The 24,908-nt window shown below is 40.2% G+C and overlaps 1 long non-coding RNA gene across 1 annotated transcript; it reads left to right on the forward strand.

Moving 5' to 3' along the window:
- The first annotated feature begins 9,466 nt into the window (after positions 1 to 9,466).
- Positions 9,467 to 24,180, forward strand: LOC134296278 (uncharacterized). Its single transcript, XR_010002935.1, has 2 exons — positions 9,467 to 9,927; positions 24,048 to 24,180. It is a non-coding gene; the product is annotated as an uncharacterized LOC134296278 (long non-coding RNA).
- Positions 24,181 to 24,908: the final 728 nt, after the last annotated feature.

A 24,908-nucleotide genomic window follows, 5' to 3' on the forward strand; every position in this document is an offset into this window, starting at 1 on the left:
AATCTTTAACTGGTTGTGCAGAAGGAATTTTAATGGAAGTGTGCTAAAGTTGGATCTTTATGTTCTTAATAATTTATTTAGACTGTATTGTATATTGTTTTAATTTATTCTGGTTTTTGGCTGCTTTGTTGGGATAAAAATGAGGCATAAATTAAATCAAAAAGAAAACGAACACATATCTTAAAAAGGAAATGTGGGATATTTCCTCATTTCTTCTTCTAAGTCATTTGTTAGTGTGTTCAAAAAGCTGTTTATGTCCTACAGATGCAGCTCCAAACAGCACTTGGCTTACTTGGTATAAAAGTCAGCTTTCATCTCAAACCATAAAGTGCACTTTTCTGTCCACCTTATCACATCTCACTATTCCCAGTTAGTGTTCATGTACCATTGGAAGGGAGGGGGGTATTGGAATCATCTGTTTCATAGAAGCTGATGTTTTGCTTCAAGCAGGCATCACATGGTGAGGGCTAAGAAAGTAATGTAAAATGCAAACCACAAGACAGAAAAAAACCCCCACAGAAAATGCAGCCAGCATATGAAAAAACAACAACGCTAACTTCCTTTGGAATCTATTCCTGTCTTGTGTTCTTTCCCGCAGCTTGTTCCTTGAAATATCATGTGCTATTTGACCTCGTCATATAAACTTCACATTTTTCCAGCACTTACCAACACCACACTCTGACCATGCTTCACTTACTCACTAGTTGTTTCTTAGCTAAGGGAATAGCTTGTTTATGCAAAAAAGAAAACAATGTTATCAAAACTTTTATTGTAAATCATTTTGCATCAGCAGAGGTTAAAATGAATGCCGATCCTTTCTTCATAGCTCAGCTGAAGTTAAAAGATCCCAAGAACTGAGATACCTGGACCATTGCAGAAGACTGGCTCAAATTCTTATGACCAATAGTGGATTGACAAGTTGGGCTACAGGTTTTGCATCACAACGAACTTGATGTCCAACTGAAATGTGTGCCTACTGCATTTAGAAACCTTTCTAATGGCAGGACAAATATTATAACAGGGCTAGGAGATTGTTACATAGCCATGATTTGGCAGAAGCCATCCCACTTTTCCAGCTGCTTTTAAACTATCCTAGTTTTTTTTCTCCTTCCACTTTCTCCCTTGTTTTCATATTGATATATGCTGAGTTCAAAATGAAAAGGTCGTTTGCACTCAGTTAACTCAGTGGATGGAAAAGAGAGGTGGTGGAGTCTTGCACTTCCAAGGACATTCAGGCAAAAGCAAACTGCTGCGGCTTCTCCTGCCTTGTGTTTTTCCTCATTAAAAACATTTGCCATCTTGATCACACTCTGATGTTGCTTAGCCTTAGGTTACCAAGTTTACATCTGTGAAATGTTGGCAAGTATACTGCTATCCAGAACAACCAAAGAAATGACATGTCTCAGAGCAGTGGTTCTCAACCTGTGGGTCTCCAGATGTTTTGGCCTTCAACTCCCAGAAATCCTAACAGCTGCTAAACTGGCTGAGATTTCTGGGAGTTGTAGGTCAAAACACCTGGGGACCCACAGGTTGAGAACCACTGCCTCAGAGTGATATGGTAGAAAACTAGTCAAGTGGGGTTTATATATTTGTGGAATAATGTCCAGGGTGGGAGAAAGAACTCTTGTCTGCTTGTAGCAAGTGTGAATGTTTCAGAATAAGCTGTTTTCCCAATCTCCCTGGGACAGATGCACACAATGTGTGCATGGTGAAGCATGGTGTTTGCAAAATTGATCATGAAGGGAAAGCCACAAACAGAACACAAAACTAGATTAGTACAATAATGAATTCTTAGTAAGACCTAGACATACCACTGTCATACCAAGCTGACTTGAAAATTTGGGGCTGGACATTTCCTATCATTAATATCTAGGCTGATTATTTCTCTCTCCAGGAGTAACTTCTTATCCACTTAAAGCTTTTGCTGCTTTACAGAAACACAATAAAAGCAACAGACAGAAACCTCTCCACCTCTTTCCATCCCAGATCTCCTAGAGGTGGCGCTGTGAGCTTTCCCATGCAACTGGGATGTTCATTCCCTTTTACACATGACAGCCTGGCCCTCCTAGTTTCTTGCTGCAAAGCAACCCTAAACAGTAACAGATTTCTTGTAATACAATCTTTCATAGCCCAGAGGGCATCTGATACAGTGGACTCCAGTCTACAAATCCTATCCCACAGTCAATAAATTGGTCTTCAAGGTGTCACAAAACTATTTGCTGTTTTTAATTCAGCTCTAGAGTGTATTCACATGACAGAGGGTTACAAAAGAGAAAAGACAGATCCTTTCCAATACCAACAGCCCCAAAAGGACCCATAAGAAGGAAACAGATGCTACCTGAAAATGAGAGGAAAAAACTCCTTTCCTGGGCCTTGTGGTAGCTATTTTCAGGATGCCATAATGGCCACATTTATTATTATTATTATTAGGGTTCTTTCACACTCCACAGTTTTAGCACTATGGTTCCGCTTTATCTGCTTTGGCAGCATTCTGTGCAATCCTGGGATTTGTGGTTCAGTCAGAAGCACCAAAGGTCCTTTCCTAAACTGACAATCTGTTTTGGGAGAAAGGTAAAATCTAAAAGAAATAAATTAAAAAATCTTGTGATCCCGTTGGGATGTTAAAGTGACATCATAGTACTATAGTTCTGTTGTGAGAAGGAGCCCTAAGTAATTATTTATTTATTGCAGAATGCTTTCAAGCTCATCCCAATTTATGGTTTTTCTTGGGAAGACTTATGCCATTGCCTTCCTCTAAGATTGTAGTCTCTCGTGACCCACAGCCTCACTATTCCCATCGTCACTATCATAAAACAAGACAATCTGAGCAGCAGAAGGAAGTGATTCTATTAACACTTCCTGATCTGACTGTGGCTGTATCCAGCAAAGTGCTCTGTGGTCCTCCTATGATTTCCACTCTGCTTCATCTTTCCTCCTTGCCTTTCTGCTTTCCCCTTTCTCTCACATTCTCACCTTCTTGATTTTCCCAGAGACATTACACAGACATACAAATTGCACATTCTGTTATAAAAATGGGAGGTAGAAATTCACCAGTTTCATCTTTTGAGTTACACTTGATGCCCTAGATCAGTGGTTCTCAACCTGTGGGTTTCCAAATGTTTTTGCCTTCAACTCCCACAAATCCTAACAGCTGGTAAACTAGCTGGGATTTCTGGGAGTTGTAGGCCAAAACACCTGGGCACCCACAGGTTGAGAACCACTTCCCCTAGATAATACAATGAGAAGTAAAAGTATAAATCATGTTGCTTTTCTATAGTATCTGAATTGGCTACACCTCCAGCTTTGACAACTTGGCTTTCCAGCTACTTTGCTTATTGTTTCACGTACCCTTATTTTTCATTCATCTCAGAATCTCCTACATTTCCTACTGCATTCTTTTTGTTCCCACTGCTTTATCAGCAAGCTACCATAGAGGCAAAGAATCTCTTTCAATTAAAGAGCCAGGTTGCTACATGAAAGGCTATATGTCAGCAGTGGGCATGGGCAGAACCCAAAGGGTTTTCCATCCAAACAGAGTCCTATGTCTAGTGTCTACTCTCCATGGGAATAAGTTCATCTATTGTTTCCAAACATCAGGTAACTTACTCCCCCTAAGAAGATTAGGATACAGAGTTATTACAAAAAGCCAACAAACAAGCAAATGATTTGCTTTCAGATGAAGCAAATCAGGAAACACCTGCATTACCCAAGTTCACAAGTCTTTTCCAGACACAGGATACAGTTTGCAAACAGCTCACTCCCAGCTTTCCCCTGGAAGCAGGAGAAGGAAGCCCAGAGTCTTGGGGGTCACTGCAGAGCACTGGTAAAAGCAAGCAACATAAACAACCCCACTGTAAGTGGAAGTCTGTGCAAGAACAACAGGGAGAGTGGCTATTTTAAAAAATCCAGGATTTGTCTAACCTAAGGCTTTAAACCAAAAGCCTTCAATTTACCACACATGCTGAGAGATGTGGTGCATTTTGACCCAAAAAAGGAAATTTTGCAATCCCTAATCTAAACTCATGGCCAACTGGCTATGTTGATTGATGCATTTTGGGAACTGTGGTCCAAACATGTAAGTCCTCCAAGCTCTGATGTAAAATTCACCAGGCTTTTCTATTATTCACTTGACACATAACTTAGCTTAACATTCCACCAGAGGAATGCATGGCTCATTCATCAGGTGAATCATCCTTTACCTCCTGCAGCCACATTAGTTCTGGATGCAATGCCTCTTTGTTTCCTCCCTGCTTCATGAGAACAACAGGTCCTCGGTATACAACATCCCCTAAATATAAAAGAGCTTCACACTACACAAATCCTGTTTTTTAATTTTAAAAAAATGTCAATAACATTGGATACTGAGCACCACTTCCTACAATAAGGTGCTGTACTCTCCATTAATATATGTGATATATCACTGAAGGGAGCTGAATGGCAGAATAACCTAAACAACATGAAGGTCCATCTGACTAGAGAAGGTGTGATTAGTACTTGGAAAGGGGATCACAAAGGGATATCAGGTGCTGTAGGCTATATTTTAGTGGAAAACAATGCTAAACCACCTGTGAGTATTCCTTGCTTAAGAAAGCCCTAGGAACTGCAAGGAAGGTTTTTCTTCCTGCCATGTTTCTGTTAAGAAACACCACCCTACCCTAATATTTATAGTCTTTAAGGACAAAACAGCTACCCCCCCCCCAAAAAAAAACAAAAACAAAAAAAAAAAACTCCAGGCAGCAAGGATCTTCTTGGCTACAAGAGAGAGCACAAACATATTGCTTCCATTGCTTTCCATTGGCAGTATTGCCAAGGAAATATTTTAGAATTGTGAAAGAATGCTAATACTGCTTTAATGGCCCTCTGTTGACTGGATTTTCTCTGGAGTTCAGAAACCAGTTCTGGAAATGCATTATTGAAATGCTCACTGGATTTAACCTATAGGGGAATACATACTGATTGACCTATCTAGACCTGCCTAGTTCCTATTTGACTCTCACAACATAACACATACTTTGCTGTATTTATTTAGTGAACTAGATATATACTGTATGTTGTGTATTCAATTGATAAGGCATTTCGTTTTGTATTTATTTAGTCTCAATTGGTGAAAAAGAATCCTTTGTAACCTGACCTTTGACCATCTTGGCTCCTTCAACCACTTTTGGCAAAGAGGGAGGTAAACCTGAGTTAGATTATCTTACCCTTGTACCAGGAAGACACTCTGTCCACCTTAATGCAGACAGCTGCCCCATTCTGGTGCCCATTTATTTGCCTTCAACATCCTGATATTTGCCTTTTGCCATCTCATACCATTTGCAAGTCTTTAAACATTCCCATCATAAGGATTGTCAAATCTTGAAGGACCTTTGGCGACATCAATAATCCAAACCTTTTTCTTTTCCACGACTGTGAGGTCTGGTGTGTTGTGTTCCAGAACTTTGTCAGTCTGGATTTGGAAGTTCCACAGTATTTTTGCATGTTCATTTTCCAATACCTTTGCAGGTTTGTGATCCCACCAGTTCTTTACTACTGGCAGATGGTACTTGTGACATAAATTCCAGCGAATCATTTGGACCACATAGTTGTGCCTCTGTTTGTAGTCCATCTGTGCAATTTTCTTACAGCAGCTGAGGATATGATCAATTGTTTCATCAGCTTTCTTGCACAGTCTGCATTTTGGGTCATCAGCTGGTTTTTCAATCTTAGCCTTAATTGTATTTGTTCTGATGGCTTGCTCCTGGGCTGCAAGAATGAGGCCTTCTGTCTCCTTCAGTGTACCATTCATAGCCAGGTCTTCTCCTTATCAACCTTTCCTTCAATTTTGTCAAGGAACTGTCCATGCAATGCTTTGTTGTGCCAGCTGTCAGCTCTAGTTTGTAGTGCAGTCTTTTTGTACTGAATCTTTGTCTGCTGTGCTTTGATAAGTTTTTGATTTTTGACTTCAATCAAAGCAGGTTCTTCACTTTTCTTTACATATGCTGCCAGGGCATGTTCTTCTTTTTTGACTGTTTGTTTTACTTGTAAGAATCCTCTGCCACCAGATCTTCTAGGCAGATATAGCGGGTCAACATCACTGCGAGGATGCAGTGAATGATAAATGGTCATGAGTTTTCTTGTTTTTCTGTCCAAATTGTCCAGTTCCGCCTGCGTGCAGTTTATGATGCCAGCAGTATATCTTATGACAGGTATGGTCCAGGTGTTTATGGCCTTGATAGTATTGCCTCCATTGAGCTTGCTTTTGAGAATTTTTCTGACCCTTTGCGTGTATTCTTTGCTGACCACAGTTTTCACATGTTCATGCTTAATGTTGTCCAGCTGTTATATGCCCAGATATTTATAGGCCTCTGGCTGGTGACATTTTATCGTTTGGCCACTAGGCATATTTATGCTCTCACTTTCAATTATTTTTCCCTTCTTCAATGCCACTGTCAAACATTTGTCCAAACCAAACTCCATGCCGATATCAGCACTAAAAATTTGGACAGTGTTGGTCAGAGACTGGTTTTCAGTTTCCATTTTCCCATACAGCTTCAGGTCATCCATGTACATCAGATGTGAAATTTTGTGAGATTTTTTAGATGTGTCATAGCCAAGATTTGTTTTTTATAAGATTGTTGACGGAGGGATCATGGCAATAATGAAAAGCAGAGGGGACAATGAGTCTCCCTGGAAAATTCCTCTTCTGATGTTGACAGTCCATAGCTTTCATTTCCAACAAACAGTTCAGTTTTCCAGTGCTCCATCATGTTTTCAATAAAAGTGCCAATGTTTTTAAAAATCCCAATGGCATCCAGGCACTTGATGATCCAGCTTATTATTATTATTATTATTATTATTATTATTATTATGTCCCTAAAGCTGCCCTTTCTGGCTAGCTATCCCTTGGAGGTTCTAAGGCTACCCTTTGTGCCCTAATCTAAGAATAGCACTGAGTAGAATGACTAGTGGAGACCACTCCTTCCCCACTCCATGGAGACTATCAAATATGACATGTAGAGCTGCATCTACACTGCCATATAATCCAATTTCGGAATCCAGATTATCTACTTTGAACTGGATTCTATGAGTCTACAGTGCCATATAACACAGTTCAAAGCAGAAAATCTGGATTCATGGCAGTGTAGTTGGGGCCTAAGTCAGCCATCAAAAGACTGCAAAGAGACCTTATCGTATCTTGGAGACTCACTAGAACAAACATATTAATAGCATACATTTTTGCAGACTTCATCAGATATGATAGATTTAAGACTATGAAATCTTATGCTATCAACATATTTTTTTCAGCTTGTCTGAAAGGTATTACAAGATCCCTTTGCATAATGATCCAAACTAACCCAGCTATGTCTCTTAAAAAAACTGTTTACACCCGTAAAGTACCTTTTGGTACTGTTCGATTATCTGGGCGAAGGCCACAAGGGGGCACTAGAGAGAGGATAGTCCATTTTACAGGGGGGAGGGAGAGAAGGGGGCTGAAGGAGTTAAACCATGTTCTCCTGTTTTCCTGTTATCCCCCCCCCCCCATGCCACTATTGTTGAAACAACTATCATACTTTCATTTATAATATGGGAAGGGGGGATAACCAGCAAAATTGGGAAATTTGTTTTCTTCTTGCAACCCCCCATCCCCCCATAAAATGGACTATCCTTTTCTGTCTAGGCCCCCTTTTGGAATCCAGCCTGATAATGGAACAGTACCCTTTCTTTTAATTGACATTCTTATTTCAGGGCTCAAGCCACTTTTTATACATGTATGGATGCTCCTACTGGACTAAGTATCATAATCACTCATGCCAGGCAACTATGGACACCCTGGTACTGTAATAGGCACATGCCAATGGCCAAAAGGGAGGACAGGATGCTGGAAGGACACAAGAACCGCCCATAAAGAGCAATTGACCTGATGTGTGAGAAGGTAGACTCTGGTATGTGGGAAAGGGCAGGCACCAGAGGTTTTGAGTGCTTTATGACATTAAGGCCCTATATAGATGGCCTGTAGTGCGAGACTCTTGTATTCCAAACAATAAAGATGTATGGTACCTTCAGCCCCTGTGTGCCTTGGCATAGTCTTTCAAGTGAAGACTAAACCCAGAGCAACACAGATGGAGCAAAGGACCCTTACGGGTAAAGGTAAAGGTTTCCCCTGACATTAAATCTAATAGTGTCCGACTCTGGGGGTTGGTGCTCATCTACATTTCTAAGCTGAAGAGCACTGTTACCTTCCCGCCGGAGCGATACCTATTGATCTACCCACATTTGCATGTTTTTGAACTGCTAGGTTGGCAGAAGCTGGGGCTAACAGTGGGAGCTCACTGCACTTCCCGGATTCGAACTGCCAATCTTTCAGTCAGCAAGTTCAGCAGCTCAGCAGTTTAATCTGCTGCACCACTAGGGGCTCTTACACTAAGTGATATACATGATCTTAGTGTTTATTTGGGGACAGAGGCAATTAAAAGATATATGCAGTGAAGTTGCTTAGCAACTGTGATCGGAATGTTGACTTTTGCTGACCTATCAAAAATCTATGCTGCAATAAGGAGAAAAGATGAACAAATAAGTTGAGGGGGAAACTGCACAAAAAGGAGCACTTAACCCAAATGCTCAGTTGTATTCTAAGCCCTTCTCCAGGTTCTCCCCTTCTCTGAGGTGGCGATGAGGAAGATGATCTTGCCATAGATTCGGAGTGGGCTACTCAGAGCAAATTTCCTGGAACACACTCTGATATTCTTCCAGAGCCAGGGGAGACCTATTTCATTTTTCTGGGCTTTTAACTTTTAACTGTTCATAGATCTGTTTGGTTTGGAAGCTAATTTTGCAATGTTGCTGTTTTTAGATCATTTCCTTGGCTCAACTTTGGGTGGTGGTCTAATATTTTATTGGAGGCCTCCCTGAAAAGTATGTGTTTGAAGGTCCCCGGTATCAGGTCAAGTCATAAACAAACAGATACATAGAACTGGGGTCATAATCACAACACTCGGTTATCTGCGAACACAGCCAGCCACCATTTACTGATTCAGGTCACCAGTCCATCCAGCCTAATGTTGTCTACACTGATGTGAGCATTTGCCCTATTCCTAGTAAATCTGGGTTGAAGGCACCATATAAGGGGAGGGAAGTGGTCTTTCAAATAGCATTTGCAGTGCAATCTCTGCTATTTCAAACAAATCTCTGCTATTTCATAGAGGGCCAACCCTGGGACAAACACTGCAAATGATGGTGGTTTGACACTACCTTAACTGCCATAGCTCCATTCTATGGAGTCCTGGGATTTGTCATTTGTTGTAGCACCAGAGCTCTCTGACAAAGCAGGGTAAATATGTCACAAAACTACAAATCACAGAGTTTTATAGCCATTGCAGTTAATATAGGGCCAAACTGCTATAATTTCAGCAGTGTGCAGCTGCCATTAAGCAGCAGAAGGCGGTTGTCTTGAAATGGCAGTATATTGAACATCACCTTTTTACTTTGTTATAATTGCATTTTTACCACCAGGCGCCTGTGAAATATTCTGTCTTTACTGCCAAAACAATGTAGGTGCTGTGCACTGTGATTTGGGGTGTCAGGAAGGCATGCATAAGGTAGCATAAATTATCTGCGTTTTCTCTAAAGTGCAAAGATATTTCTAAACCCTTGGCAAGACTGTGGGCCTACAGGAGACAAAGCCACTGTCACATTTGATCAATGTTTTCCAGGTAAGATGGGAACAAAGCGGACGGAATGGCTGGTCCCATGGGGATTGGATGACCTTGATGAAGTAGCGGATGGGGCTTGATGGCCTCTGGCAATCATTACAGAAATTCCATGCTTCGTCTCCCAAGCTTTCACCTGAGAAAGAAACACATTTCTATTCTGTTCCAAAGAAGAAAGAACAGCCAAGCCATTGTACAGTCATCTCAAGATGTGAGAGCACCCACAAGGAACACCCACAAGGTACTCTTTATGTGACGGAGCACTTCTGTTCAAACCTTATAATTTTGGTTGTACACTGACAATATCTGGAAACCCCTGAAGGTTGGAGTAAAATAATATAATTGAATGAACATATGAAGTGTAAACCCTGAATTTGTAAAGCTTATGTGCAGCAGATACATAGGTAAATGCTCAAGGAGAAGGGAATGTTTTTCTTTAGGGGATCTCTTTTGGAATGAAAAAAGCAAAAGGGGTGGAATGAGAACTAAAAGCAGGTAGAGGTATAAAAATTACTATCTCACTCATTCACTCACCCACCCTCTTTTGCTATGTATCTCTCACATGTTAATTGATGTTTGTGCCTGGGAATTATCTTTCAACATTTTTTTCAAGGTTCCTTCATCAGTTAAGAAATAGAGCAGGTTAAGTTGTTGTTGTTGGTGGTGTTGTTGTTGGTGGTGTTGTTGTTGTTATGTGCCTTCAATAATTTCCGACTTGTGGCAACTCTAATTCGGAGTTTTCTAGACAAGAAATTAATACTAATAGCCAGGGTCATAGTGTCATTAGTCATTTGAAAGGATGTAGCCTGGGAAAATAGGGTGAGCATTCAGCAGTTCAGACTCAGAGGCTAGGAGGTCTGCACCTGGCCTATGGACAGGGGGGTGTTTCTGAAGTACACCTGTTGGAAAGTATGGCTTCCACATGTACACTGTTGCAGACAGGATTTACCTCCATGAATTTAGGACCTTATCAGACACAGTCTTATCTGTGTCTTCTCTCCATTCATAGGTGCTGGCAAAACAGAGTCCCACAGAGGCCATCCCACGAAACACACGGGTGGCTGCCCATGGGAATCCGTGTTGCCAGCATCTGAAAACGAAGATAAAACTATTTGCAGGAAATGAGGAGGAAGCAGGGAAAGCACAACAAATGACAGAAAACAACTTGGGCTAGGCGGCCATTCCAGAAGACAGGGGAAAACGGTAGGCAATGAAGGAGGATGGTTCCCTCTGCTTTCCCCCGCTGTCTGATGAGGTCCTAAGTGAAATGTTCTGAGACCCACAGCATTCAACAGCTATACAAAATCAAACCCTAAAAGTCTTTAGGGTCTTCATGTTTCATTGGGCAGCTAAAATGGTTGATCCTGGTTTGGCATGGATCAGTGCAGGCATCTCTTCTGTAACTTGATCACAGTGAGAAGATAATTGCTGCCTCTTATTCAGAAACAGGAGAAGCCATTTCTTGCCATTGTGCTTATGATAACTAAGTACGGGACAGACTTATATCAAGACACCGTTCAGCATTACTATATTTTGTATTTTCCTTATTTTAACATGTAAGTCACTGCACTTTATGCAGTATTCTCAGATGTTGTTGGATTATCACTCCCATCACTACTGGCTATTGGGCATTCTGACTGGAGTTCATGCAGTTTAAATATTGGAGAATCACATGATCCCCTTTTGCTTTTGTTCACATTTTCAGCATTAGAACTCTATAGCTAATGTTTAGGTATGCACTTCATGTGTTTATGGCAACTTTTTTTTCAAACTCTAAGAATTATTTTAGGATACTTCTGGTTTGTGATGTACTCAAATCAGAGAAAACTTTGTTATTAAAGAAGGTACTCCCTTCATTGTAGCTCTCTGAAACCACTGATTTATGTTGGGAGAGTCAGTAAGGGCAGGCAAACTCTGTTTTACAAACACTGAAACTGCATCCCCCCAAGTGGGTTTATGAGTGACATATTTAAGAGGCTCCAGCAAATGAGAGGGGAGGGAGGGGCTGCACTGGAGCAGACGTTAAAGTTTCACACAATCAGTAAACAGAATTCCATCATAAGGCTGCAGACAAGGCTTGGCTGCCTGGGCCAAAGGGTGACATCACAGTAGGCAGAGATCTGGCTGGTCTTCCTCATACTTAATTTTCCCTTATATGGGCAGAGAGAACAATTGGACTTCTGGCAAGCAAATCAATAGAATTAGATGGTGGACTTCCAATTAGAGATTAGGCGCATTCCGATCCAGCACAAATAGACCATCAATCATACAGGAAGGGAGTATTTATAGTTCCTATCGCATTCCTTAATTAATTCAAAATGGCCAGGTCAGAATACACCATGAAAAAAGAGCTCTTTCATTCAAAGCTCTTGCCTTTCTTCAGCAAAGCTGCATTCCTCTCTCAGAGGGAAAGGAATTAGGAAGCCACAGGACAGATGTGGGCTAGATAGCGCCATGCTGTTTAGAGGGAAAGAGAGCCATGTTGCAGATTCTCTGCCTACAAGAATATGTACACAGAAAACCTATGTTATTTAGAGTGAAGAATTTGCTGCAATCAGATTGTCAAAGCTACCCTAGACACCAGGCCTTGAGTTGCCCAGAGATGCGTTCAGTGCTGCATGATACATTCGTTCTCAACTAGGAAAAAAATTGCCTTGTGCTTCTGGCCCAAACAAGAGTTGTTATGGTTTCCAGTTGGGCTTCCTAGTGGAAAATTGGATGTGCCCTGAAGAAAAGAAGTAATAACAGTGCAGATACTGATTTCATGGATGCTGGTCTTGTCTTCATCCTCACTGGAGAGAATGTTTCATGGTCTGAAATGTCCTCGAGGCCTTGCTCTATCATTAGGCAGTATGATGTGGCAGCCATCTTGTGTAGTAGATGTTAGACCAGGATCAGAAGGCTGGTGGTAAGGCGATGTTGTGTCTGCCGGGCAAGGGAAGTATGTTTTGGAGATAATCTGTTCTGAGTCATCTACTCTATGTGATCCTGCTGGCTTCTGTATGGAGGAGGATGCCTTCCCATTACCAATGTTTCAGGGAAGTTCGTCTGCCTGTTTGGTCAGCATTTGAACTTGGAATGGGTGCAGAAAGAAAAATGTAGGCTGGGCTGTGGCGCAGGCTGGATAGCAGCCAGCTGCAACAAATCACTCTGACCAAGAGGTCATGAGTTTGAGGCCAGCCCATGCCTTATATGTGTGCAATGTGATCCACCCTTTGGGGTGAGAAGGGCGGAATATAAATACTGTAAATAAATAAATAAATAAATAAATAAATAAATGAAATGTCCTGGGGCAGCTGTAATGTCTTGTGAGTGAACACTGCAAGGGGTTTGTTACTGTTTGGTGGCTTAAATTAATTTTCAACTTATGGTGACCCTAAGGCTTAGATCAGTGGTTCTCAACCTGTGGGTCCCCAGGTGTTTTGACCTAGAACTCCCAGGAATCCCAGCCAGTTTACCAGTTATTAGGATTTCTGGGAGTTGAAGGCCAAAACATCTGGAGACTCACAGGTTGAGAAGCACTTGCTTAGATAAAATGAAATACCGCCTATTCTCTGGCTCACATTTCCCATGAATCTATTTTGTGCCAAATCTGGTGCTAGAATGCAGCCCCTTGGGATCCAGGCATTGGATGCAACAGGATTGCCTTCCTTCTTTGTTAGAAGGAGAGGCAAGCAGAAATCCTTGGTACTCAACCAACTAGTTACCATCCACCATTATTAGAGGTGGGACCAAAATCATTCTGTAAGTTGCCAGTGGCTTCTATACCAGTGGCACAGTAAAGTTAATATAATTTAAATAAAAAGAATGTGCCTTACTATACTAGGGAAGGCTGCGACCCATGTGCCTGCACATTTTGCTTTCTGAGTATTGAGGGGAAACTTCAAGACGCCAGACATTCTTCTTGTGTTTTTAGTCTCTTGAAACAAGAACTGAACTTCAAACCTAAGATCCCTTCATAAAGAGAACTATGAAATATGGCCATCCTATCAGTATTCCTACCTTGTGAAACATGTTGGAGAATTTTAAGTGATGATTTCTTAGCTGGTGTGCACAAAACTATTCTGAAGCAATTCAGTTTCAAAGACCGAGTCACTACAGAGAGGTCAACCACATATACACTCATGTCCCCTTGACCTAAGCCCATAAAGGCCCAAAGCTGACCATCTGTGCCAACAGTTTGCTGTCTCTAAGGATATCTTGATCATTCATGCAAAAGGAATCTCTCCCAGAGAAGGGCTCTGAAAATGGTTGGATATGGCCTTATAGTCTCTTTACAGAGCTGTCTTGGGATGAGAAAATCACTTCCTCAAAGCCAGTGTCCTTATTTCTTTCCATCAGCACCTCTCCTTATTCCTTTATTTAAGCACTTCTGGCCAAATTATTGCCACATTACATCTTGCTGCTTCTCCTTAACAAGCTGTTGTGAGCTGTAACAGCTGTCAGGTTTACAGAATATGTTATCAGGAATGTTTCTTGGCCCTGTAACCAGAACTAATAAGAGAGCGGAAATAAAGGGCTATTTGAAAATAAACTGCTAAGGGCAAGAACTCCCAAAAAATGGGGGTGCGGCACTGAAGTCAAAAGGGCCAGAGGGTAAAACTTCAGATTATTTCTAAATAGTCAGTGGCCAGAGCAGGCTGAGATATTGTTGTGGAGGAGCAAGGATGGCATTCATACAATGAAGGTACTATTTTTAGCTGTACCACAAATCAGGTTGACCTTGGTCCCCCATAAAATCTTATTTCATATCAAGCCTGTCATGAGTAGGATCTGGAGCTGTTCCAGTCCAATTTTGATAATTGCCCCATCTCTTTAGAAGACTTCTAGATGTAATCTACAAATGATGAAAGATTTTTCTTAGCTTGTATCATCTTCCTTCCTATTTGTACCATAATTATTTTCAAATAAACATGTCTGTTTTTATAGACAATATCTGCACCATCAAGAAAGAGGTGATAGCAAGGCCAGTCTCAGTACTGTCAGTTTGCGAACTGTGTGATACATTACAGATAAGGAGATTTGATTTTGAGAAACCAGGATGTGATTGCTGTGAATAATTTTAAAATACTGAAATAGTATGTGTGAGCAATCCTTTCCACTTGGTGCTTTCACTTTTCAGGGTGGGTAAGCTGATGTTGAGGACTGGCCAAAAACATTTTGGTTACTGAGGGGGGGGGGGGGAGGGGGAGTACTTGATATCACTCTGTTCCATTCCATACATAAAAGCTGCCATTAAATATGACTTTGCAGTTAAATATGACTTTGCTAAAGGCTATGGTGGCAGTCAGATGGACATAGGAAGCCCTTTGTTTGTTTGTTTGTTTGTTTGTAGCTCTTGAAGTAGATAGTCACCCTAACCTATAGATTATGGGGGCTGTAGTCCACGTTGGGACTTAATGAGGCTTGATCTACACTGCCATATAATGCAGTTTCAGAATACAGATTAATTGCATTGAACTGGATTATATGGCAGAGTAGATTTATATAACCCAGTTCAATGCAGTTAATCTGCATTCTGAAACTGCATATTCCAGACAATCCAAAATGTTCATCCATGTTAATTTAAGAATACAATCACCAATTAAATAATGGGCATTTGTACTGCCAGATCTTGGTGCATGCCATCTCATCTAGTCTATCAATAAGAAGGTTCCATGATTATATATATATATATATATATATATATATATATATATATATATATACACACACACACACACACACACACACACACACACACACACATACACACACACACACACACACACATATATATATATATTTGTTTAGGGTTGTCAGGTTGGATATGGGACAGGGTGCCTGAACTTTACTCCTGAATAGACCGCAGACCAGAACAACGTGTCACAAAGTTCTGTCAAGCAGAAGAAAGGTAAATGTCCCTTCTTATGTTTCTTCCAGCTGCAGCTGCCTGCTGGTAGTGATCGGGGTAGGTGGGTGGCCAGGTGGGCAGGAGGAAGAGCCAACAACAAGAATGGATCTAGAGTAGGCACTCTTTCAGACATCTCCACTAGGGAAGCAAGAGTACTGTTAGGAAGGGATTTCTGTAGCTGAAATGTGGAATTTGCAAGGTAAGAAAGGACAGGTACTACTAATTGAGTTTTATAGAATTCTATCTTACTCAATATTCTAACTCAAAATTAAAATTACAGAATTTCCTTCCTGTAGCCAACCTGAAAAATCTACATTAGTTACACACAGGGATGGCTTTTCAAGGGCTTTTGTACTTTTAACAGTTGTGTAGAAGAGGGTTGGCCAGCTTGCATCAGCTGTACCTGGTCAAATTCCTTTCTTCCATCCCACATAGTTGTGACAGGAAGTTTTCTTTTTGGTCCACTTAGCTCAGTGGTTCTCAACCTGTGGGTCCCCCAGGTGTTTTGGCCTACAACTCCCAGAAATCCCAGTTTACCACCTGTTAGGATTTCTGTGGGTTGAAGGCCAAAACATCTGTGGACCCCAGGTTGAGAACCACTGATTTAACTCATGCCTGATTGGAAGTAGTATTGATTGACAGGACAACCTGGTGGCAGCAGTTTTCCAAAGGTTTCAAAGAGGAGCATGTCCCAGCTCTACCTGGTGACATTAGGCTGGAACCTGGGCTCTTCTATTGGCAAAGCATATTCTCCGTTACAGAGCTACAATCTGTCCCTATAAAAAACCAACAACTCCACCTTATCCTCCTCTTTATATGACCTGCTTAGTTACACTGCACTTAGTTCACTATTTTGTGAGGAACAAGGGCTTACCTTTATGTGTATCTTTTTTTTTAAAAAAAGATCCTTACTTATAATTATTTTTATTACAATGAACTATATCTAAATTACTACCACACTACTTCTCCAGCTACATTCTGTTGCTGCTGTTGAGTAGGGCTGCCAAGTCACAATCTGGAAACTTCCGCCATCCTCTCAAAAGTTGACAGCTGAACCAGGAGATAAAGCAGACCCAGTTTTTTTCTCCATTCAACCCTACTCTCCTCTAGTCCTTTGAGCCACTATAACACACAAGTAAAGTCTGCTTTAATACAGACATCCCAAGGGCAAGTTCCATAGCTGGTCTTGAATACTGTACTCCATTCATGGATTTGAGGAAGTGTCGTGCACTATGGGAAAATTTATACTAAAACGGATCAGTTAACATACATACCTTTAACAAAACATGGGGGAACAGTACTGACTTCCAGCTTTCAATGTGTATAGAAAATTGTTCATATATTGTCATCTTTTCAATTAATTACTTTCTAGAAAATATAAACTTTTACATTGGGCTAGAGGGATCCAGCTCTGTTGAATATGTATATTTTTGTAAAAGGCCTGGGAATTCCAATAGGGCAAAGTAGAGCATGGATCACCTCTCCCGAATGACTGGCAGACTCTCTCTGGGGACTCAACACAGGCATCTGCAAGCAAGTTGCCTATGAGGGCTCTTGAGGGTGAATTGGGAGGGGGAGAAGAGAAGCACATACCATACAACTGACTCCAAAGATAGATACTGTACCCTTCCCTTAGGAAGTCACAGTTCTTTCCTATTTCTTCTTGCTGTAGTATGCAGGATCCCAGGTGTGCTATCCGTCAGGCTGAGGCTAGTATAGGATCAAGTAGAAATGGACATGATTTCTGCAAAAGGATGGGTAAGAACTGAAAAGTCAATAAATGAATGGAACCACCGTTCGTGTCTAAAGGAAAGGATTAACAGTCAAGAAATAAAGTAAATAAAAGGAAATCCACTACCTTCTTCATTAGGATGCTGGAAAAAAATGGTAAAACAAACTCTCATTGAACAAAATAGACAGACTCCCAATAGGAATATTAGATAATAAAAAGATCAGATATATGGAAAGGTGACAATAAATTTAAATAAAAATGGCCTAACAAAGATAGGGGATCTTTTAAATTCGGATGGAAAAACGACTGGGAAGAGTTAAGAGACAAATGTGGGCCAAGCAGTTGGTTGTTATGGAATGGAATGTTGCAAAAAATCACAGAGTGGAAGAAGAAGGAAGGTCTCGAGACAGATTTAGATCAAATATTACAATGGAAAACTGATGAACAGAAAGGAATTATGGGACTCATATATAACAAACTAATAGATAACTAATATAATTTGAAACCCACCCTGTTAGAAGTATGGAAAGAGGATAAACTGTAATTGAACGACTCAGAAATGTGAATAAATTCAATCAAAAAACTTAAACATTTAAAGATCAAAGAAATGCAATGGAAAATACTGATGAAATGGTATAGGACCCCCCAGCAAATAGCCCATATTACAAAAAGAACATCTAAAAGCTGTCGGCATGAATGTGGGGAAACTGGAACTTTTATCCATATGTGGTGGGACTGTGCCAAGGTACAAGAATTCTATACAAAAATAAAGGAGGAAATGGAAGAATTATTAGAGCAAACAATAGGGTGAAACTGGAAGGGAAAAGTGGCAATAAAGATTGGGCCAAGTTGACTAAATATATGCTAGCTGTGGCCCAAGCTACAGTTGCCTTGGTATGGAAAGAACATTTAAAATGGGGTATTTATTTTTTTATTTACCATATTTATATCCCACCTTTCTTAACCCCGAAGAGAATTCAAGGCGGCTTTACACATAGGCAATTATTTGATGCCTTAGAACAGGGGTCCTCAAACTTTTAAAGTGGAGGGCCGGTTCATGGTCCCTCAGATTGTTGAGGGGCCAAATTATCATTTGGGGGGGGGGGGGGGGACAAATTCCTATGCACACTGCACATGTCTTATTTGTAGTGCAAAAAATCCCCCAACAACAATCATTTATTTATTTATTTGCTACATGTATACTCCACCCTCTCTCACCCCGAAGGGGACTCAGAGCGGCTTACAAGTTGTATGTACATACAATATATTATATTATTAGCATATCACAATATTAGCATTATATATTACTATATTGCACTATACCACTATACCATATTATTATTAGTAATATTACATTTAATATATAATATATAATTAATATTATTATATTATACAATATTATTACATTGTATTATTATTATTAGCCGCCCTGAGTCCCCTACTGGGTGAGAAGGGCGGGGTAGAAATACTGTAATAAATAAATAAATAAGTACTATATTCTATTACATTATAATATTATTATCAATATTATATGTATACACAATATATTATATTATTACCATAGCACAATATTAGTAAATTAATGAACAATACAATATTTTAAAATAAAAACAATTTTAACCAACATAAACCTATCAGGATTTCAATGGGAAGTGTGGACCTGCTTCTGCCCAATGAGATAGTCAAGTTAAGTAAGATTGTTGTTGTTGTGTGCCTTCAAGTCATTTCAGACTTTGGGCAAGCCTAAATCTAAAACTGAGGACGGGGGCCAGGTAAATGACCTTGGAGGGCCGCATCCGGCCCTCGGGCCTTAGTTTGGGGACCACTGCCTTAGAACAATGTACGATTAAAATAAAAATTTTAAAATAGCATTTAAACACATTTAAACATTTAAAAACATTGCATTCACTATTAAACACACTATCTGCAATCGTAATCCGGACCATTCCAATAGTCATTGCACATAATTTCATATCCATCTATTGCACTACAACTGTTCTCCAAAGGCTTTGTCCCAAAGCCATGTTTTCACTCTCTCTCATTAAAAAAATAGTATGAATATTTAGCAGACTTTATGCTTCAAGTTTACATAATGGATAGGAAAAATAAATATACCAGTAGATACCCCAGGGAGAAATGGGGAAAACTGATAGCCAAGGCAAAGAGCAACAGAAAATATAAGAAATTAAACCAGACTATTCTTATGATCCAACAAACAGAATGAACAATAAAGGAAATGCGTGACTGTTCCCAGAGGGAGGGGGTGAACGGGAGGTGGGGAAAGGAGGGAGAAAATAGTGGAAAGGGGATGGAAACACGTAGGGGATGAAGGCAATTACATATTAATTTTTTATCTCTTTTTTGTTAAATTGTTAAACTATATAGCTCACATAAATCGCCTGTGTTATCTTCTAAACTTCCTCATGAGGAAAACTGATTATGTTACTTTACTTGTTTGACCCAAATAAACAAACTTTAAAAAATAACCTTTCAAAATTCACCTTAAAGCAGAAAGAATAGATTTCATTATAATTTTTTTGACAACTGATATATGTTGTGTGGCTTTTTTTTTTCTGTGTAAAGAGCGACTTAAGAAACTTACTTCTGGTGTGAGAGAATTGGCCATCTGCAAGGATGTTACCTAGGGGACTCCTGGATGTTTTACCATCCTGTGGGAGACTTCTCTCATGTCCCTGCATGGGAAGCTGGAGATAACAGATAGTAGCTCACCCCACTCCTCAGATTTGAACCGCTGAACTTTTGATCAACAGTCCTGCCGACATAAGAGTTTAACCCATTGCACCACCAGAAGCTCACTGGAAGTCATTCATTAACAATAAAATATATGCTTATCCATTTCAAAAAAAGAAATGGGCATGAGAAGCTGCCACAGAAACATCTTCATTCAGATGTAAATTCAAAAAGCCACAGAAAGACACTGAAGAGACCACTGAACTTTCAGTAAGAATGACATAAAAGATGATCTTCTAGGCAAACTGAGGCAGACCATTGGGTCCATGCAGCCCAGTGTTATTGACACTGACCAGGAGACAATCTCTCTTGGGTTGCAGCCAGGGGACATCCTAATTATCCTGTCTGGGGGGATTGAACCTGGGACTTTCAACATGCAAAGAGTATATACTTTTGCTGTTAAAGGAGAGTGTTTTGAGGCCACTCGCTGTTTTATTTCTTTCCAAAGTGAAACGTACTCTCAGCTCAGAAACTCATTTATTGAAACCTGTTTTTGAAAACCTTTCTGCAGTTCTTAAATAGAATGTTTTGTGTGATGGGGAAGGGACTTTGCTTTCTTTAGGGACTTTTAAACTTGGACTTGTGAGCTAACCCTCATATTGCTATTCAGCTTCCCATGTCTGAGAGTGCAATCTGGATTCCTTCATCTTATATTAAATCTGCCTTGAGGAACTATTTGGGGGCTGGGAAAGCTGCTTTCTCTGTAAGATGTGATAAAGATCTCTCTTTATCTGACTCCAAGGAGAAGGCAGTCATAATATTGACACAAGCATTGTGCTGCAGCGCCATTGGTCCCTATAGCCACAACTTTCTGAAGTAGCGGCTGCTGAAAACCCTCCTCCCTTGATGCTTTCCTCTCCCCCACCCTGCCCCACAAGCCTCTAGCGCTGGCTGGCTGAGATTGCTCACATTCCAGGGTTTACTACTTCACTTTACCACCCAAAGACGCTGACTGCAACAAATCATGTTTCTCCGGCTGTGTGTGGAGAGCTCCTGTCTCTACTTGGAACACTTGGGCCTGCAGCGTTTGGATTCCTCTTTGCCTTGGATGGAAAGAGAGGGCGATGCTTACAGTTTGTCCAGATGTTCATCTTAAGCAGCTGTAGCACCAGGCATCAGCCCGCTCCCTTTATCCTGCCTCAAAAAAATGGGGCACACCTCTTGGAAAGTAATAGTGGAAGAAGACTTACAGTAAAAGAGTTTGCTGATGGGTCAGCAATGCACAGCCCAGCCCTTAAAATAAACAAATCATACCGTTGCACTTGGGGCAAGTGAGGAGGGGAAATATAAAATCAGAACATGCTGAAGGATGGGAGATTGGGGACAGAGTTTGTCTGCTAGTCAGTTTCACCCATTTAAAACAGCAATAAAATTCAATGTAAAATCTTTGGAGGAGAGAATAGGAGTAGCAAATGGAAATACAGTACTGAATGTTTTTGCTACAAAGTGGTAAACAAACATATTGTAGAGATTAACATCCTGTTCACTTATTTTCCTCTTCAAGTGTCTTGTAGAAAGCTGATACAGCTGAGCTAAGAAATTTCTTCTAATTAAAAGCAAATTGCACTTTCAAAAGCAAACACTCTGGCCCTTCTACAGTGCATATAAACTCCAGAATATCTGCTTTGAACTGGATTACATGGCAATGTAGATTCATATAATCCAGTTCAAAGCAGATAATGTGGATTATCTGATTTGATAATCTGAATTATATGGCAGTGTAGAAGGGGCTTCAATGTTCATGGGCAGAGATCCCTGGATGTGGGGTTCAGAATTTCTCAGGTATACCTCCCCCAACATTACACACACACACCCCACAAAAGTCTACTCTCAAAGCCATGCAATTTTGCATTAAAAGTCATAAAATCCTGGGAAAATTGTCTACTCAGTCATAGGGACAAATCTCTCAATAACAAAAAGTATAAAAATAAACACAATGTTTTCCAGCTTCATTTACTCTATATCAATGGCACCCTTTCCATGGGAATCAGTAACAGTTATTATTCAAGAGCCCATTTATGAATTGATCTCAGTTCATTAACTGACAGGACAGCCCAACAGTTCATTGTTGCTGTGTGCATTCAAGTCATTTTCAATATACAGCAACCCTAATGAAACCCTATCATGCAGTTTTCTCAGCAAAGAGATTTGCCTTTGCTTTCCTCTGAGGTTGAGAGAGTGTGATTTCCACAGGCTACCCAGTCAGTTTCCATGGCTGATCATGATTCAGCCCCTAGTCTCCAAAGGCATCGTTCAATGCTCAAACCACTACACCAGTGGTTCCCAACCTGTGGGCTGCAAGACCTAAAATAAGGTCCGCCAGACATGCAGGAAAAATCCGTTCCAGATTATTAAATATGATTTTCTGTGGGTGAGCAGATGGTAACTATTACGTGGGATATGTTCTGTATCAAAAACTAGAGCTGATGTGGTCTATCCAATGCAATTTTCTGACTCAGCACCCCAAAGAACCAAACTGTATCTAAAGTTGACCAAAAACTGATTCGTAACCCTTTTGCTATTAATGTTGGAGAGTGGTCCCTCGTCAAAGTGGTTCCTGGTCAAAGCGGTCCCCGGTCCAATTGGTCTCTGGTCCAAGTGGTCCCTGGTCAAAACAAGGTTGGGAACCACTGCACTATACCTTGCTAGTGAAGCTTTGCCCAGTGGTTCAGGCATCAATCAAAATCCCAGCTCAGTGACACACTAGTGCAAAACACAGTCCTACAGCCTCATCGAATCCATAGTGCCAGAACTGGTATTTCTTCAAACATGAAAGTCTCCTGTTTTCATCTTGATGGTTTAATACATTGTCCTTTAAGTATTTAATAAGCATTTGATGTGTATTTTTTCTATTTTGTTTTTTTTCCTACTCTAGCTAGTCCAACTTATCTTATAAAACTGTCACAAAGGATAAATAAGATAACACAATATAATAGATAGCCCTAAAGAATAGCACCTCTATTTTACCTTCAACAGATCCCCAGCAATGCTAACAAGAGTGTCAGAAGTGAATCAGATTTACGCAGTGACTTGCAGCTGCAGAGTGTCTGTTGGGGCTCCGACTACACTAATAGGACCTGGAGCCAAGCCATCTGTTTCTCAGCCATTCAGATATTCTAAGTGTCATATCATGAGTGAATGAAAAGGGTGGGGTCAGTACTTCTGTACAATTGTATGTACACTTAGGGAAGATACTATCACTTTTTCCAAAAATGACCTTGCTACTGAAGTGTAACGTATTTGTGAGCACAGAGAGCTGTGTACATACACTGCTCCAACAAAACATCACAGGACAGAAATGTATCCTAAAACGTTTATGCTCCAACTGTTTTTCCTTAATTTGATAGAAGTTGTAAAATGTCTCCCAAATGGAGTAAAACTACACAAACAGAGCACTAACTGCAGTATTCTTCTGAGCATTGCACATTAATGTGTGTGTGTGTGTGTGTGCGCTTGTGTTAGAATTCCATTTTTCTTCAAATGGCAAGTTTCAAGCAAAACTGTTCCCTTTTTTATGAGTAGCCCACTGATCCAGTGGGTATGTATGACAAAATTGTTCCTAAAAACTAATAGTTCAGTCTGTCATTTTCTAGAAGTACACTGAAAACCCAAGGACTAGAGATGGGGCAGACTGCAGGCCCTTCCACACAGCCATATAACCCAGAATATCAAGGCAGAAAATCCCACAATATCTGCTTTGAACTGGGTTATCTGAGTCCACATTGCTATATATCTCAGTGTGTGGGAGGGGCCCGGATACCACAAAATTTTCCAAGAAACAGAACTGGGCTTTTGTTTTGTATGGCTTCAGGACATGTAATTATGCCAAGAAATACTGTATTCAAATTCATAAGTTGATCCAGAAAACTCTGGGGGAAAATATCCATTAGAAATCTGAGACCTTTTACTTGGACTGACAGATACACATGACTATGGTAGATTATTGCAGTATAGGATCATAGTAACCAGATTACTCTATTTGCAGAAATGAAAGTACTCAACAGCACCAGTAACAGAAGACTGCATGATAAAAATGATGGACTTGGCCCAGATGGATAAATTAACCTGCTTATTAAAAGAAGAAATATTAGGGGGGAAATAAAATGATTGGAAACCTTTTACTGACTTTTTGAATGAAGAAGAAAAGGATTTACCAATTTTGAGTTTTGAAGACTAATTTGAAAAGTATTTTTGCTCGAGAAAAGAGTCAACACTAAGAAACCCGGCTGGTGATGCTTATGCTATTCTTTGTAACTGAATGAAGATAGATCAAAAGTCAACTACTTTTCTTTTTCTAGTCTCTCTTTCTTCTTTTCTATGTTTCTTTTTGTTCTATTTTTTCCTGTCATCTTTATGTGTCTATTCTATACTTCTCATCTTAATTCTATTTTGAAACTTTTAATGTAACTTTTAAAATCTTTTAATAAAAATAAAATTAAAAAAAAGAAAAGACTATACTCAGAAGTGATTTCCCACCTCTTAGGGTGCATACAGACAGCTCACAAAATGTGTGAGTTCCTGGATTTTTACATGGAGTGTTCAAATGACTCCTCACGTAAAAATGCATTAATTCACCACATCGCAAGAAAACCCTGTATTGTAGTGAATTAATTTGATATTGGATTAGGAATGGCCAGTATCTTGGTGGAGACTTTTCAACTGTGTAGAACCACCTTTAGGCAGAGAATGTGTGACCTTCTAAAGGGCATTCACTGGGTTTTCATGGCTGAGAAAGAATTCAAACTCTCATTTTCTAGAAACCTAACATAAACCTAGCTCTTTTAGTTTTAGTATAGCATTGTACTAGACAGTGGTTCCCAACCTGTGGGTCCCAGGTGTTTTGGCC

This window comes from Anolis carolinensis, chromosome 2 (genome assembly GCF_035594765.1).
Source record: "Anolis carolinensis isolate JA03-04 chromosome 2, rAnoCar3.1.pri, whole genome shotgun sequence".
In the NCBI taxonomy this organism is placed as follows: Eukaryota; Metazoa; Chordata; class Lepidosauria; order Squamata; family Dactyloidae; genus Anolis; species Anolis carolinensis.